At 45.7% G+C, this 18,155-nt stretch overlaps 1 long non-coding RNA gene across 2 annotated transcripts in view; it reads right to left on the bottom strand.

The window, feature by feature from the left end:
- Positions 1-18,155, bottom strand: part of LOC135456199 (uncharacterized) — a 47,768-nt gene that overhangs the window by 12,754 nt on the left and 16,859 nt on the right. Inside the window, exon 2 of one of the 2 annotated variants that reach the window (XR_010442473.1) lies at positions 11,069-11,152. This is a non-coding gene — a long non-coding RNA (uncharacterized LOC135456199). Of the gene's footprint in view, positions 1-2,709; positions 3,152-11,068; positions 11,153-18,155 lie in introns of those variants that run through there. The other variant, XR_010442474.1, reaches the window with a different exon arrangement.

The following is an 18,155-nucleotide window of genomic DNA, read 5'->3' on the forward strand; positions in this document are numbered from 1 at the left end:
CAAGGTGCATCCATGGAGGAGATCCTTTTAATAAATGCCTATTTCATTCTTTAAGTCTGTCCAGCCTTCACAAGGCATCTCTGACTGCCTTTCTGCAGCCACCAAGGGCTCAGTCACCACCTCATTTGCTAGAGGGACTCCTGAAATCGCAGCCACTGTCACCGCAGTACTCAGTGACAGTTTCATTAACACCTCATATGTGACTCCTCTCCAGTTTAACTCCCTGGGACAGGTGAGTTAGGCAGACAGGGACATTTCTCCTGGGAGATTAAAAATATTCTGGGTCACTTCTCTAATATTTTGCTGCCCATGGAAGTCACTCAATCCTTCAGCCACACTGAGAGTGACAAAATGTGCTTGGCACGGGCTGCAGAGCAGGGTCCCTGCTGAGGCAGCTGCTCCTGCACATTCCTGCTGGGTACCCCCTGTGCTGGCACACAGGAGGAGCCTGCAGCAAACCCCTCCGAGTGGGAAGATGAGAAAAGTCCTTGAGTAACAACCTGGCCTTTCTCCACAGCTGGGAAACTGAGGCACCCAAGGCAGATGACTGTCTCAGCCACAGATGGCCAGAGGGTTTCAGGCAAAGCTGGGCACTGAGTTTTATCCAAGTTATTTAGACCACACGTCATGTCTGATGATTAAAATAATGGTATTAGTATCTGCTTCAAACTCTGCTTGGCTCTGAAATAAGAGACAATTAAAAATGTAGGAAAATTCCTCTTATTAAATGTCCATGGTGAAGCTGACCTGACAAATAAGAAACAAATTCACAAATACAAGCAAACAGCATGTTGAGCTATAGAAATAAAGAGGAAAGAAGCAAACAAGGCCATGTCTCCATAGAAAACAGAGTTACACCAGTACAGCTATGACTGCCCTGGAAACGTCTCATCTCAGGGCAAGGAGGCCTTTTGGGCCATGGCCTCAGAAATTAGGTAGTCTGCAAAGAGCCTTGCTTTTAAGTGTCTTCACTCAGGAGGATATTTAAAAGAAACAAAACAACAAACTGTATGATTTAGAGTCACCCCTCACCTGATACTATTTTCATAGACAAAGTGGAAACCTTGTCACAACCCCTGTTTTAATAAACTCTCTCCACTTTTTGGAGGATTCTCCGTGCAGGATCCTCTCCAGGGCTGCTCCCCGAGTGTTTACTGGTTGTTAACTGTGCTCCCTGACAGCCTCCAGTCTCGGAGAGCATCAAAGGGGAAGGAATGCCACTTGCCTAAACGTGATAGACTATTGCTGCAGGCAGGAGTAACTTGTGCTGTCAGTGTTCAATTAGCACCAAGTTAAACTAAATGTCTTGTGAATATTTCATAACGATCTGCCAGCATCGTATCTGAACTCTCTGGCTTTTACCAAGCCATTTCCCTTCCAAAGTGACATGATGTGGAATTAAAGAGGAATGATGAGCCAATCTCGCTTGTTTGAGTATCTGCTCAAGAATTACGCTGTAGAACTAAAAAGTAGTAATAATTTTTAAAAAGCACAAAATACCCCAGCAACAACTGTCACCTAAAATTATACTTTGATAATAAACTGTCTTTGAACAAAGTGGGAGTTTACACACAGTTCTTTTTCTGACTGTAAATTTATTGCAGCTTTCCCATTCACTTTGCGACTTGCAGGAGCTGATGTAAGCTTTTATATTTCCCATTTGTTTTTCACACAAAGCCGAGGAGTTAAATGGGTTGGAATAGACCTTAAAAGCCAGGGCTAACTTTAACTCGAATCTGTGGCAAGCACCAGGTGAGCTGCAGGAGTGAGCCAGCCTGGGCTGAGCTGCGTGAGAGGCAGCAGCTCCTCTGTGGGATCTGGGGCAGAAAAAAACCCCACACAAATGCAAATAACTCGGTGCTGCAAAGCAGCCGCTCTGCAGACACGCAAATCCCAGGCTGCAAAGTAGCTGTGGGATCTGCCTGCCCCGCCTGGGGGTCCTGGGCACTGTCCCCAGGGAGCTGAGTCAGCCTCACTGCAGGAATTGGAGTCTCCCCTGAGCCCTGGCACAGCAGCAAAGCTCCAGGAAGCAGAGGCAGCAAAATCTCCGAGGTCACTGTGCTGATTGCTCACAGTCCCTCTGAAGGACAGAGGCCTTCTCCAAAAAGGAAAGGTGCCACAGGCCACCAAGAGTCTTTCCAGCTGGGGCTGCCAGCAAGGAGATCAGTTGGTTCCAACACTAATGGAGCAAAGCCACCAATTCACATCACCTCATCCATCACAGCCCCCGATGATAAATGAGCCTGGGTTTGCACCAGCCTGGGCTGATGATGCTCTGCAAAACACAGCCAGCTCTGCTTGCTGAGGAGACGGTCCCCTCAACTGAGGAAGGGCAGGCTGAACTAGAAACTTCTGCTGGCCACAGGCTGGGATGAATGTTCCAGGGCAGGTCCTAGGCACGAGCAGAACAAGTGCTGAGACAGGATTTTAAGTTACTCAGCAAGTAAAGAGTAATGGTGAGTCTGAAATAACCACAGGGACTGAACCATTTCCCTTGGCCGGTGCCAAGTGACCCATGGGTACTCTCACCCAGCAATGCTGCCTTTGGGTCTGGAGTCTCATCACCCCCAGATTTTACAGGAAAATAGTTACCACTTATTAGCTATCTGCCCATAAAAAAAAAAAAAAAGTCACACCTCTTTTGGTAGTGAAGGCTTGGTAAGAAAAGCCACATGGGAGCTATTTTACAGCACTGAGTGCAATAGTTACCTGTTGCTGCAGCTGCATTGATGTAACAGATGAAACTTGCTCCTACAGGCAGGATCTGGGCTTTGCCATTTTCAGAATAGCATCATATATAAATGTACAGCAGCTCTTCCCCTTGGAGCTCAGTCCTTGCCCAGTTTGATCACTCCTTTGCTGGCACAGGAGTGTGAGACCCTCACTCACTCCCATGGCAAGGGGAGCTGCTGCTGGCCCTGCAGAGCCACTCCTGTCCCAGGCAGCCCAGCTGGGGCACAGACCTCAGCCAGCCAGGCCTCCCTTGTCCCCAGGGCCCTGCAGGGCTGCACCCCATGGCCCAGCTCCAGCGAAGGGCGCTACAGCAGAGAAACACAAAAACACCCTGGGAAGAGTGGGGGAGATGGAGGGAGGAGGGCCAGGGAACTTCAGAGATACCACAGACACCTGGAGAGACAGACTCAGACCTGGGGGAGAAAACCAGACACAGCTCTGTGCTCAGGGCCAGGGCACTGCTTTTAAACCCTACACAGGACATGCCAATTAACCTCCCTCCTTCCCAGATAATGAGGGAGTTGGCTCTGCTGGTGGGGGGGATTGGCAGGAGCCCCATTCCCTCCTCTCCACTCACACCTGAGTGATCTGCATGCTGGCTGAGGGGGATGAAGCCCAGTGCAGAGATGTTTAAAGGCTCCCATAATTTGTTTAACAGACCTGAGGACCTACCAGCATTTAACTGCTGCAGACATCGATGTATGACAAACAGCAAACCAAACCCAAGCGTGGCTGGGCTGGAATTTTAATCCATCCCTTCAAGGGCAATGGAAACAGGGAAGATCCCCAGATCACTGGAAGGGGGGATTGGGCTGTGGACAGGCAGCCTCGTTAACACTGAACACCCCAGCCCTTCCCAGTACAAACACTGACATTGACCCTCCCCAAAAGGCTGAAGTAATATCCTGATAGTGCTGCTGGCACCCTTCCAGCAGCTGGTTTTGTACATAGACCTGTTGGGGTTTTTGATACAGTCACTTGTCTGAGTGCCAACGTCTGAAAAATAACTCAGGAGGCCTTTTATGGCTCTAGATTTGAGGCTTTGGGGACATTTTCCATTTGTTTCCTTGTTAGACCATCACAAAGAATGCAAATACTACTAAAGTCATGGAATAGATTTCCCTGATTGTGTGTTCAGCTGTACAGCAGTTGCCAGGGTAAATTCAAGGATGTGCTTTAAAATGCCAAAATATATTAGTAACACTTGTCTATGAAAATAATGATTATAAGAAAGGGATTTATTTGTAAACCTTACAGAGAAAACACAATTCTTCCCATATTTTGCTGTGGAAAAGTCCCACATGAATTGAACCTTCAACTGGTGAGCTGAAAATTGCAGGAGCTGGAAAAACTCCAGGGGTTGGAACAATCCCAATGTCACCGGAGCATTTCCGACCCACCCAGTCCCACTGGCTTTTAGCAGGTTGTTAGAAATAATCAGAAGGCTGTAAAAATAATATTTCTGCCTTGATTAACATGATGTTCCAGTCTGCTGTTGGGTTTTGTCCTTGATAATCAGAGGGCAGAGGCAGATGCTGAGTGTGCAATCACCAACCACCAGTCTGTGTGTCAGCCCCCAGCACAGACAGAGGGGAGAGAAGAAAGGAAGGGGATCCAAGGGGAGACTCACAGGAGCAATAATGACACCACTGTAAGAGGGAACAGCACATGGGTAACTGCTGTGAAGAATGGCAGGGAGTGAAGAAGGGCTTTGCTGCTCCCTCACCTGTCAGAGGTGCTCATCCATCCCCAGGCACAGTGTGACACTCACTGAATTAAGGGTCATGGCATGGACACAGCAAAGGTGCCACAGCATCCCTGGGGACACAAAAGGGTTCCCAGGACTGCCATTGCCCAGGCAAGACCCCTGACTTTCAGCTGCACTTGGACTGCAGAGAGGACGGGCCAAGGATCAGCTCCTGCTGATCTCAGTGTCCCTGGTGTCCCCCAGCCACTGCAGAGGGCCCTGCAGCAACCCCAGCTTTTCCTGCCAAACACATTCCCCTGGCTCCCTCTGGAGCAGGCACTGTGAGCTGGGCACCCCCTGCCTCTCCTTGCAGATCCCTGTGCTTGGAACCCATGAAAAACCCCTAATTTTTTTTTTATTTTATTTTTTTATAATTCACCTGGTACCTCCAGGTTTCTGTGAGATATTTTATTGCATTAGTGTTGTCAAATGGTGACATTTCTGAGTGTAAGTCATAGGGTTGTTGTTAATGCCAATTTAATGGTGCTAAAATGATTAAATATGGCAGGCTTTTAAATAATGAGGTACATAAAAGGTGTTAATAACCTCTTAAGTGCTTTAATAATATTCTGTGCTATCATAAAATGTTAGTAATTGGACCTCTTAACTTTCATCTGCCATAAAGTAATGAAAGAAAAAAAATCTCAACAGAGGCGCTGAATGGCTGAAGATTTTGCTTAAATAAAAGAAAAAAAATTGAACAATGGTAAAACTGAGCCTATTTGTTAAAAAAAAAAAAGAGAAAAAAAAAGAAAAAAGAAAAAAAAAGAAAAAAAGAGAAAGAATTAACTGGAAAGCCCAGCGGAACATGCATTTTAATATCATGCAAATTCTTAGCATTTCCAAAAAACGTGTTTGGTGTAAGGTACTGCAAGAACAAAGGATTCCAATGAAAGCACCATGTCTCAGTGCATCCAAGGAGCTGCTGAGTCTGACGTGAGACAAACCTGTGTGTCACTTGTGGAGTCAGAAACAGCAGAGGATCACAGAATCTCCTGATAACAGAGCTGAGCTCAGCCAGGGCTGCTCTTGCAGCTGAGCAGAGCTTCTTACACACAAGATCAGAGCTTCTTACCAGCAGATCTGCTCCTGGGAAAGCTCTTCTGGGGCAGGCAGGGCTGCAAACCCCACAATTTCAGAGGAAGTGCAAATGCTAAGGGCTGAAGGATCCTTCAGTGCCCCCACAGGTAATGAATTCTCAGTGCTGAGCAGCACCCACTGAGGCACAAAACTGGATTGACCACGTGCGGAACAGCCAAATGTAATTAAAATTCTAAACAGGGAGGCCAAATAGGAATATCTAAATAAAATTTGGACAGGATCCTGGGTAAGCAGCAGCTTCAACAGAAAAGGCCAGAGGTCTGTAAAATCCCCTCCAGGCTACTGCTTGAATCCCATCCAGCGGGTAGCGAGAGGAGCTGCAGCAGTGTCCATAAAATGTGCTGACACTGGGCTGGTGCTGCCTTAAAAGGATCCCCAGGATAATGTCCAGGGATGTTCCTGAGGTCCCCTCCTCCCAAACAGCAATCCAACCCAATCAAATTATTGTGAGAAACCTGCATCAGCAAAATAACTTTCATTAATGGATATTTGCAGGTTCTGGCTCAATGGCTCTCAGGGAAGCCTTTTAAGGTCTCTTTAGCTGCTGCCTGATGTGCTTTGCTTTTCTTTATTGCCTGTTAACACATGCACCCAGTTCTTTTAAAGAACAGGTGCTTTGAACTGACTCTAAAATAAAGGGAATCAGAATTTTGGGGCTAACCATGTAAGAGTGGTGTAACAGAGCCCTTAGAGCCACGAATCCCACCCTGTGAAACACAGGCACTGTGATTTTCCCCAGCCTTTTTATAACATTTATAACATTTCGTCACACAGCAGGGAGGGGGCACAGCCCCACGTGAGCCAGGCAACCAATGCTCAGCAGAAACAACAATAGTGAACAACACCAGCCAAGAGTTTGCCCATAGGCATTGAAAAATTATAATGAGCAAATCGATTTTGAGTAGTCTAAATTTGCTTGGAGATAAATCAGGAGCTGAACAAGTGCTCTATCTAACAGAGAAATGATTCACCAAGTACAGTGTTCCTGGAGCCACAGAGAATGCTCTTGGCTGCTCTGAATGCTGGCTTTTATTTATTTATTTATTTCTCAGACAAGACCATTATTATTTTCTTGTTACAGATCTAGTGCTGATCCCACCGCAGTCAATGACAAATTCTCCATTGGTTTCAATGAAGGACTTGGCCTCCTAAAAGCAATTTTTCATCAATACCTGAAGTACTTCCTTGACCCTCATATTTAAGGGTGAGCACTCATCAGCACCTCTCCCCAGCACAGCTGCAATTTGCAAAGTCCCTCCATGTCCCACTGCAGGCCCCAGCATCCCAGAACAGGATTGTATTTCTTCTCAGAGAGATGCTCTCTGCTTCATTTGATGTGCCCATTACTTGAAAACTGTCTCTCCTTTTGTCCATTAGCTAAATTGTGGATGAGCTTATTATTCTGCTTTGGTTTGTAACAATCCCACTGGATCCATCTCTAGGCTTATTAGGATTTTAGAAATGCAATCTAATTTGTGCTAAAGCATACAAATTCGGCTCCCCTATGATCTGTGCTGTTCAGCACCCCACTCCTCTGTCTGCAGCACAGCTCTGATCCCTGCACATCAGTGGAAGGAGCAGTGCTGGGGTACAGGCCAAGCAGGGACCCCCACTGAGAGAAATTCCTGAGCTCTGGTGAGCCTGAGGACCAGAAGTGAAACCAATTGGTTTGTAGGTAGCTCTGTTAAATTCCTTTCCAACTCCCCAGGAAATACTCATTTCTTCAGCTTGACTGGAAACCATCAAGCTCCTTTGGGTGGCCCTGAGAGCAATCTATTTTGAACAAAGTTCCTGGAATCAAAACATGGGCACAGCCAAAGAGATGCTCATGTGCTTTTTACACTCATTCTCTTGTGGTTTTTTGTCTCACACCAGTTCAGACTGCAGCCAGTGCACGTCCCAGCCCTGCTCTGAGCACATCTTCACCAGCCCAGAGAAACACAGCCCAACAGCTGCCAGGGGCTGGCTGATGGTGTTGATTGGGCGAGTTAATTAAGAGCAGAAGTTATTTTGAACTAGGATAGGTTAAAAAAAAAATACACAGAGCAAGTGTTTCATTTTGTGATTTGATAGCTTTGCTTTCTGGAGAAACATCTCGAGCCATTACTCTGAGCATCAGTGTGGCTGCAGCAGGGCACAGACATGGCACAGACACTTCCAGTTGCTTCCTGATTTCCCTGAGAAGTCCCTCAGGCCATCCCAATACCTGAAAAGAGTCACCTCCTCTGGTTCCCCACTGAGCTTTGTCCCATTTGACCAGGGATCATTCTCACCCACCAGAGAAGAGCCAGGACATGGACACAGTGATGCCACACAAGGAAAAAGCTTTTTGTGTCTTCATGAGGTCAGAGTGCAGAGTGGGCTCTGCAGTGGGCAGGGAGAGCAGAGGGATGACCACCAGCACCTCCTGGGACACTCCTGGAGCCACAAGAGCCACCATGGCAGGTCAATGGCACTGCCACAACGCCAGGGCCACCCTGGCCACCAGCTTGGGCAGCCTGGGCTCTTCTCATCAAGGCCAAGTAACAAATACTTGGTTTCTCCAAACTCTACTAACTTCAACAAGCCTTGTCCTCCTAAAGACTCTCTGAGTACCATTTAGTGCTTAATAAATGCTCTGCCTCATGGAAAAGAAGGAGATAAAATCAATAAAGTGCCTACAAAGTTGCTTTGTACCGTCTCACATGCATATTTAGAAACCCTCTCTTCCCTGCCACTCACCTCATGGATCTATTCTTGGAGGATAAAAACTGGGATATACTTTGCAGCCAAAAGTAAAGTCATAAAGAAGTTTGCTCACGTTCCTCGACACATGAGATATAGAGTTAATTAAAAATTGTTCTCTGTACAACAGGTTTGTTTCACTGGAAAATGTCACTGATGTAAGGCTGTTCTACTCTTGTTGCCAACTACATTGAATTGACTCCATTATAAGCTTACTCCTCCCCCCTCCCCATTACTTTTCTTCCAATAATAAACCAGAGAGGTCGTAGAGCCCACTTTTTTATTGGAAAAAGTGCATTAGGATTAGCTGGCTTGGAGCAGTCATTTTATGCCCCTCCAGTCCCTGTTTATCTGTGGCTCTACAGAAGCAGCAAATACTTGCTCCAGTCCTGCACAGTATAAATGAGATTTTTGATCCTACAGGCATGGTGCTGTTAAAAGATTTTTAATTAGATAAATACATTTTATAAAAAGATTTTGCAGAATAGTTGCCTCTAGCAACTGTAACAATCTTGAAGCTTCATCTTCTAAAAGGAAAGAAAACTCTTGCAGGAGGCTGGTTGTGTTATATAAAAAATGAAAGATGGTATTACAGAATTAATAGGAAGGGGCCAATGGAAATGCAGTCCCACTCCTGGAAACGGGAGTTTGTTTCATTACTGACTTCAAACAGCACATGGATTTGTGCTCTGATTTTTCCAGCCAGATTGCCAAGTGAGCCCTGGGCTGGAGGAGAAGCTGGCCCAGGCTGGAGGGAGATGTTTCCACAGCTGCTGGGCTCTCCCTGTGCTGCCCTGGCTGTGCCCTGCTGCTTCCCCAGCTCCGGCCATCCTCACCCAGGGGATGCCACCATAACCCCTCTGCAGCACAGAAATTGCTTTCCTCGCCTGCCAGCCGTCCTGGAAGTGTCCATCAGCTCAGGGTGGCTCTGGTGCTGTCCCTCCCTGCCTGAGGATGGAGAACAAGGAGCATCCCACAGGCATTGCATCCCCAGGGCGCCCTGCCTGCAGGCACAGAGGAGAGACCCCAGCCCTCCTGATCCCACAGCTGCCAGGCCTCAGGAAGAGCAGGTGAAGGGCAGACGTGCCCAGGTCATGCCAAGGTGACAAGAACTGCTCCCATGCCCTTCTCCATCCAGCTCAGAGCTCTGAGCCACTCTGGGATGCCACGGCCCCAGAGGCCTCATTGCTGTGGGGCAGGGGCTCCACAGGACTTCCCCTCTTCCCCTTTCACATCCCAGTGAGTGAAGCCTCACAATACGCTGTCAAGGTGGGGAGTTTTATCCCTGCAGACTCAGTGCAGGATAGCAGCTGGAATGGGAACTTTTCCATGCTCACCCCCATAGTCAGTATATTTAGCCCTGACCTAGAAAGACCATCCTTTCTAGGGCTGAGTTGTGATTCAGACAGTCTGCTTGCTGAGCAGAGACTGCCAACTGTGCCGAATCATAGCTGATTAGAGGTGGGAGAGAGCCTGAAAAACAATACACCCAGGCAAATGCAGTGGGTTAGGAGCATTTCATGGAAATTATATTTAACACCATTCTGGTGACTTAAAGAAAAGTTAAAACAAACAACCCTCGCACCTTCCAAAATAACCCTACCTGTCTCTGGTGGGAGAGGAGAGACTGGCAAAGGGTTGCTATTTTAAATCACAGTGGAACGGGGTAAAGAAAGAATATACATGGAGGTAGATCCATACATAGGTATAGATACATGCACACACATCTCCAGATGAAGCAGGGCACTCATTGTCTGAGAAAGGAAGGGTGGACAGAGAAGCAGATACTCTTTTTTTTGCATTTTAGGGGAAATTCTACCTTGAAGCAAAACAAATTCAATTGTGTCTAAAGGGAAACCAGAACAAAAGAAAAAAAAACAACATGAGAAGATGTCTGGAGACATCGTGCTCATACAGAAATGTCTGCTGGCAGGTCAAAAAGTGTCCCACCAGCCCAGCGTGGGACTGAGCTTGTATCCCACAGGCAATTATCCCCTGCCTGCAGACACTCTCAGCCATCCCTGGGATTTGAAGGAGAAATCTTATCTACAGGCCTGTGAGAAAGCAGAGGGAGGCACACGTTGTACTTCCACACCAGTAAAACAAGCAGGGAGTTGAACTGGAAAACACTGCACAGCCCAGCCTGGAGACAGCAGAACAGGAGACTAAACACAACAGTTTAACAAATAATTACAGGTTCTTTATACGGCCTAGAATTTGTAATCCACCTTCATCCACTTCTCTTTGCACAGTTTAGAATTACAATGCCAAAGGGATCACAGGGAATCATGAAATAATGTCCTGCATTTGAGTGCAGAGCAGACAGTCTGGGATGGTTTTAGATACTCTTTTCATGAAACATTTACCATGTGGCACCCAAGTGTTCCCTCCATTGTACCTTGGCAAACACAGGGACGCGCTGCTACAGGCACTCACACACAGGATGTTTGCAGACATTAAAAGTGATGAGGGAAAAAAAAACCCAAAACCCTGACCTGGATAAGTTCTCCTCGATTTAAATTCAGGAAAGTGTGGGCATTGAATATTATCTCCATAATAAATTTGCCACACCATAAAACAGAGTGGGGAATCAAGAAGGAATATCTTGCATTTCAACAAACGCTCGGTCTCTGAGGACCCCCACCATCCCTTGGTATGTAGGAGTACAATTTATCATCTGTATTTTTCATCTGAACTGCATGAAGAAGAGGGTATTATGGCAGTGGTGCTGGACTGGTGTTTGGGGAACTGTGAATCCATTACCTGCAACAGACTCCCTGACTCCTCAGTAAGCCCCAGCTGCTTGGTTTCCCATCTGCATTTCCATTTCAGAGAAACTTTAAATGACTGTCAAAAAGGAAACAGAAAATATGTTAGGTAAAATAAAAGATACTGTTTGACTATAAATAAAAAGGGGATTTTATATTTTGAGTGGGTTTTAAACACTTATAAATAATTCTGGGAGACACTGCAAACTGGCAGCTTACTTAAAAACACCTTCAAAACCACTTCACCTTTTTAATACTTTTTTTTCCGTACACAACTATTTTGTTCAATTGACATCTGGTTTGGGAAATACTGCAGGATTTCCTAGTCTGCATTTTTTGCCCCCATAAATGACCAACAGCACAGACTCAGATCTAATCATGAAGATTCTTTTAACAAAGTATGTAACAAAGGCTTTACTTTAGGCACAAGCTTAAATCGTTTGGTTTTAGCGAGTTAAGCACAATTAAAAAGTGCCAAGTGCTTTGCTGGGGGAGTCTGGAGTCAAGCACCGAGGGAGCACTGGGGCTGAGTGGGGTGAACATGGTGAAAAGTGAAAATAAAGCATGAATAAACAGAAAATAAGCATGGCACTTGGAGACTGTGCGCTTTGCTGGTAGAGTATTTCTAAGGTGTGTTTTGTATGTTTGAAAAAATCCTGTTATTCAGGAGCCTGGAATTGCTCCTCCATCCCCATTGCTGATGAATAGCAGAGGCACAGCATGCAGCCCTTTATTCCGAGGGAACCTTAATCACTCCCCTCCCGAAACTGCTGCTCCATTTGACTGACAGAATTAGAAGCAATCCACATATTGGAGGGGGAAAAAAAAGAAAGGCAGACCCATTTGGTTGTCAGACTGTGGGTACATACACAAAGCTTTTAGCAAAAAAAAAAAAAAAAAAAAAAAAAAAAAAAAAGAAAGAAGAAAAAAGAAAAGTTGTTGCCCTCCTAAATGACATCTATATTAATGACATGAATGACAGGCTTAAGGGGAAAATTATAAATCTTTCTTTCCAGCTTTTCTTTTATTGCCCAACCATATATTTCATCTTTCCAGGGAGCAGGGCCATCAAGGCCAGAGCTGACAGACCTGAGAGCTGTTGGGGAGCTGCAGCCAGGCCCCTCTGGAGCAGGGAGCAGCTCTGGGGCTCTGTGCCCCAGCTGGGACCATGGAGCACCAACAGCACCAGCCCAAGCCAGGCCAGCGTCCCTGCATGGCAAAGGAGAGCAGCAGGGCTGGGCTGTGCATGCCTGGAGCTCCATGGCTTGGGACTCCCCACGCCTCCATACCCGGTTCCACAGGGATGTTCTGCCCCTGTTTTTATGGCAGAACAACTCTCTCTGGTGACCCCAGAGCCCCCCAAGAATATTCTCTGTCTTGGCAGCAGTGGCTTTTCTGTGTCTGTCAAGGAGCTTTGGGCTCCTGATGGAAAGAGGAATGTTGGCTCTCCTTTCCCATGCCATACACGAGGCTGCCTCTGTCTCCAGAGTAGCCACAGATTTCTGCATTTCTGCTTTGTTCATTTTCCTATGCAGTCTCCAGGGAAAACAAGAGGAAGACAAAGAAACCCCAGTGTTTTGCTGGATCACAGACACAGATGTAATCATCTTCAGTTAAAAATAATTCCTTTAAATGTCCCTAGAGCAAGTTCCATTTTCCCTGGAGGTGATACATAACTAATAAAACTGATAGACCCCCTCTGCAGTTGGATGTTTGTGTGTATATTCATTTACACATACACATATTAATTTTTCTTTTTCCATAGGAGCCTCCTGTGAAAGATCATTATGACCATGTGGAACTGCCTGTGCTCAGACACTCTGCAAAGATACTTCCTTGGGTTTTATTGTCTGTGACCACTGTACTTATATTTTATAGCAGCCTAATTACTGACAATCCCCTTTAAATGCTGACATGCAATGCTAAGTTATTCTGCAGGTGAATGAGTAGATGTAACATTTCTCTGTGTTCTCTAAAATTGTGTAGTAGCATTAACTGGATTTGTCAACAGCAGGACTGTCTGGAGAAATTATCCCATTTAAACAAGGTCCTTGATTTCCCATCACCAGTAGCACCGAATCCACAGTGTCTGGGGAATGGTTATGTCATGGAGGAAGTGGAGGATTAAAAAATTAAATGGGCTTGTTTGAAACCTCTCACACTGCTTAGTTTATAACAATAAAAGGCAATGATGGTTCCTTAAAAACCAATTGAGGGGATAGAATTAAAAAAAATTAAATTAATAATCCAAGTGAGGCTATGTCTGGCTCTCTGGCTCTACCTGTGCTACACAGCCCTAACAGATACAGTCCCACTCTTTTTCCAAGCACTGCTACCATAGATAATAAAACTAATTTAATTTTCTGTCACTCTTTTCATTTTAATGGACACCCAGAGATTTCACAGCCGTAGGAGAGCAGTGCACAAAGCCACATCTTTTCTGGAACGAAGAGACACAGAAAAAGAAAAATCTTGTGTGGAAATGCCAGAAGAAACATTGTCATGAAAAACAGGCTTTAAATATTGAAAACATATAAAGGACAACATAGAGCACAGGAGAAACAGGCTGAATAAAACATGCTGCTATTAAAGCCCTGGAGCTCAGTCCTGGAGGGATTTGCAATTTCCCGGCGCAGGCTGTGATTTTTCAGGGACTCTGAGTGGCACTGGAAGGGCTGCAGAGCAGTCCCCGTGCTGTGACAGGTAGCAGCTCCCTCCCAGGCTCAGTCTGGCACATTAAAACCCAACAGGATCTTTCTTTTTTCAGCTCAGTGCCTCGGAGGCTCTCACACGTTCCGTTACCCCCTGCTCATCCCACCCCGGCGATAAGCGCAGTATAAATAGCTACCAGTAGATGACAGATAGAACATGGACATGACAACAGTGTCCTCCCCCTGCTCCCACAGTCGGCACAGCAATTTCTGTCGTGATCCACTCCTTGCTGGGACTGTGGGAGCACACTGGTGCTGGCAGGAGTCGAGCTGACTCCAGGCAAACTCCTCAGGCTGGCCCCGAAACCCCATCCGAGGTGAACGTGCAGGTGAATATTTAGCTGACCAAAGTAATAACCTCAGGGTTAATGAGGACTTGGCATAATTTAAGAGATGGTCATAACTGGGAATCTATGTCATTTGTTCAGTGCTTCAGCGAGCTCCCACTTTGGCTCTTTTTTTCCCTAAACCCCTGCAGCACTGTTATCCAGCTCAGGGATAATGGAAGGGATTAAAAATCAGCTCCTCATCTCTTGCTAATTCTGCTTGCTTCACTGTCCTATATCCAAAGCAATAGAATAGGGGCAGGATGTCCAGCTTTGGGAGCCATCACTTGGTTTGACTGGCAAGAGGCCAGGGAAGAGCAGAAAGGAGCGATAAGAGATGTGGAAAATATGACCTGTAAGGAAAGGTTGTAGGAATTGGGTTTGTTTAGTCTAGAGAAGAAAAGAGCGAGGAAAGATTTGATAAGAGGAAAGATATGACCAAAGTCTTCCAACATGCAGAAGTTTGTTATAAAGAGAACAATACTCTTCTTGTTCCCTCAGAAATCACCTTATTTCAGGAAAGACTGGGGCTGAGGCATTAGGAAAACAGCATTTACATGCAGGAGCAGGGAAATCCTGGACAGGCAGTTCTGCCCTGGGGGATTTCAGAGCAGGTTATTGAGGCACATTCCTCTGACAGGCTCCTCCTGGACACTCAGGCCAGGCTGTGCTTTGGGGATGTCACCGTGTGCAGGTGCCACATTTTGGCCACTGCCTTCACATGCACATGGACATCCAGAGCAAGGGCAGTGTCCTGGTAAGGAGTGAGCCCTGGCCCAAAGTCAGAAGAGCGCTGGCTTGCAGAAGTCAATCCCCAGCCCTGCAAAGCTGCAAATATTTCACAAGGCTCACACAGCCTCAGACTCCACAGGCTTGGCAAAGCCTGCCCGGCCACTCTCCTCACGAGCTGTAAAGAGTCTGCACGCAGCCCTGGGCTGGCAATGTGCTGAGGACACATGGGGCAGAAAAGAAACCAAACTTGCTCTGTTTAGACTGACATTGGCTCCCCACTGTTGACAGCAGTCCAGATTTGGGGTCTGGTCTTTCTTGCATTGAATTCCACAGGGAATTTTTCTGTTGGCATCAGTGGGGGCAGTAATAAGCCATTGTATCTGTCAGTGCAGATTGCCAGTGGAAGACAAACTGGAACTGCTAAGTGCTGTCTGTAATGAGAGATCATTTTTCCCTTCCCTCCTCCTCTCTCTCAAGTCCATTTTCAGACCATAACCACATTTTAATGAATAAAAAGTTGTTGTTTCAAATCCTTGCAGAACTGCAGTCTCTGCCAAGCCTGTTTTTCTTCTGGAAAGACAGATGCATGTGCTCACATTATGGTAGTAGTTTTTTGCATGCCATATATTTTCAATGATGTTCATGAAACTAGAATTAGTGACACTAATAATGACAAATCAGAGGGCTAATATTGTTTAACCCTGTTAAAGAGTGTTATTACATTTACATGTTCCCACAGAGTAAATGCTGTTCAACTCAGACATATGTCTTGCTATCTGTTTATTTTTATGAATCAGAAATGAATCAGCAGTCAAAGAGTGTCCTGTAGATTTACTTGTCTCATATAACATTTTAGAAGGGGAAAAAACCCCTCTACTATGGCTCACAGAATCATTTTCTATTCAATAGGGGCATAATAGTACTATCAAAGTACTATCAAATTAATTCTAATCAATAAGAGAGACTATTGCAGGTCTGCACAGATTAACCCCAAAATGCTGGGCCATTGAGGGGCCAGCCTGTGCTCCTGCTGGTGTAACACTCATTCCTATTCTGAGAGTGAAGGCAAAACTGCACCTTCAGATCTGATCTCCTGTGTGCAGCTGTCTGGTTTCCACTGTTTGTGAGCAGATGCAGAACTGCCTTTCCCTCAAGCCAAAGAGTCTTTCAGGATGCAAAATGCAAAGGCACAGTGTAGTCTGCAGCACTCAGGTTCTATCTGTGGACAAGACCTACAGTAATTTCAGAGCTGAAAAGTGATTCTCTGTCTGCACTGCACTCAGCAGATAAATAAAATAAAATGACAGTCACTAATATGATGTTTCTATCCTTATCTTTCTTCGATACTCAGGGACTTTTGAGGAAAGTGTTAGGATTGTTGGATAAGACTTTGAGAAGAATCCCCTGCTCTTTGAATTGTTAGTTCTCCAGCCCTTATTTATAAGAAACGGATAATGGGCTTGATAATCTCTACCTTAAAAAAAAATAAAACTGATACACTGCTTCAGAAATTTGACCAAAAAAAGTTATGTAAGAGGTAAGAAAAACATCACACTTTCTTAAAGCATTAGATATTCCAAGAATTACAGAAGGTAATTTAAATTCAACTCAGCCACTACTGTTGCAATATTGAGGTTTTAAAGTCAGTTTATTTATATTTTAACTTTGCAGTTTCCCATAAGGCATGGTCAAAGTCTTTAACAGAATCACTGACATTAGGAATTCTCATCCTCCTTTTCCCTTGCTCCTTATCAAGTGTACTTTGTTTCCTGCAATGGTTTATTGGGACCATCTGCATCTCCTCCTGTTTTCTCTCAGGCATGGAGATAAGATTTCACCTTTGGATGTCTGGTTGAAGTCCAGCTGGCAGTGGGGATGTGTTTGGTGGCGGTGGCTCCGTGCCTGTTGCATGCACGCGCCAGTCTCACATGGTGGCGACAGAAAATCCCACGTGAGAGCCACCCTCCGTGCTCAGCACAGCTTCACTTCCCTCCTCAAGGCCAGGGCCAAGAGCTTTCAATCCAACTACCTGAAAAATAAGTGCTTATCCCAGTGAAAACAAATGGCTGGGTTTTACAGAGACTGGGCCCTCACTGATGTGCTGGCGAGGCCTGGTGGGATGGCCAGGGCACCCTTTGCCAAACCAACACCCAAACTGCTCTCCACACTTTTTAAATTGCTTTTGGGACAAATTGTGTCCTTGCAGCTGCCTCCCAATCCTGTCATTGCTTTCCTCCTTTCTGATCCCACTGCCCAGCTGAGAGCAGCCAATGTTCTCTGCATCCCCTCAGGATTTCCAGAGCACAAACCCACAGCGGCCATCACCAGGTAACAGCAAAAGCAACAGGGCACTTGCACCCAAAGCTGCCCAAGACAAGGAAATTGCCACAGGAACAGGTTCCATTTATCCCACACAGCTCATAGAGCTTCTGGATGTCTGGCCATCCCACCCCTCTCCCCTATTATTGCCTCCTGCCCTATTCTGTACTTGAACATGAAGTGAAAAACCTTGATTTCAGCCTTTGGCAGGGGCGATTGTCTCGCCAAGGCCAGCCCAGCAGGGAAATCTGGTTTCTTTGCAGCCAAGGCCTGGTAAAACACGCCACAGCAAATGGTTGGAAAGTGAAATCAGCCTCCAGCAGAAGGGGTGGAGGACAGGATGTCCTGGAGCAGGGGGAAGGATAGGAGAGCTCTCCTTCACCATTTATCTAGAAACACTGCAGAAATGTTACAGTCTTTGAAGATAACAGAAGCAAGGACAGCTCCTTTCTTCTCCCTTGCCTCCTCCTTTCCTCCCTTCAGTTTGGAGACACATCCACACAGAGGGTCAAGTACCCAGCAAATGAAATATTTTTCAAAAGCTCAGTGCAAGCGTTTGCAATGCAGACAAACAATCTCGAGCCTCATTGCACATTCTCCCAAGAAACCAAAGGAACACCTTGTGCACTGTATCTTTTGTTTCTTTCTTTTGTTATTTTATAAATATTTTTATTCTTTTTTGCTAAGTATTTCACAAAGTAGAAGAAACTCCTAATCTTTGTTCTGCCTGTTTGATGTTTAGAGAAGCCAAGGAGACAAATCTGTAAACAAGCTTTCTCTGTTTGTTAGATTTTTTTTTCCTTCTTAAATACAGGCTGCAAGTCTCAGAAAAAGTCAAGGACTCGAGTTTCTCTTTGTTTTGAGTGTCTGGCTGCATCTACTGTGCTAAAGTGTCAGCTCCAGATAAATAAGGGAATGAAAACAGAGAAGGTCTATTTAAGAAAAAACGTCTGTCCTTCAAAGTCTGGAGAGATAGAAGTGGATTTATTGTCCC

Source organism: Zonotrichia leucophrys, chromosome 20 (assembly GCF_028769735.1).
Source record: "Zonotrichia leucophrys gambelii isolate GWCS_2022_RI chromosome 20, RI_Zleu_2.0, whole genome shotgun sequence".
Taxonomy (NCBI): Eukaryota; Metazoa; Chordata; class Aves; order Passeriformes; family Passerellidae; genus Zonotrichia; species Zonotrichia leucophrys.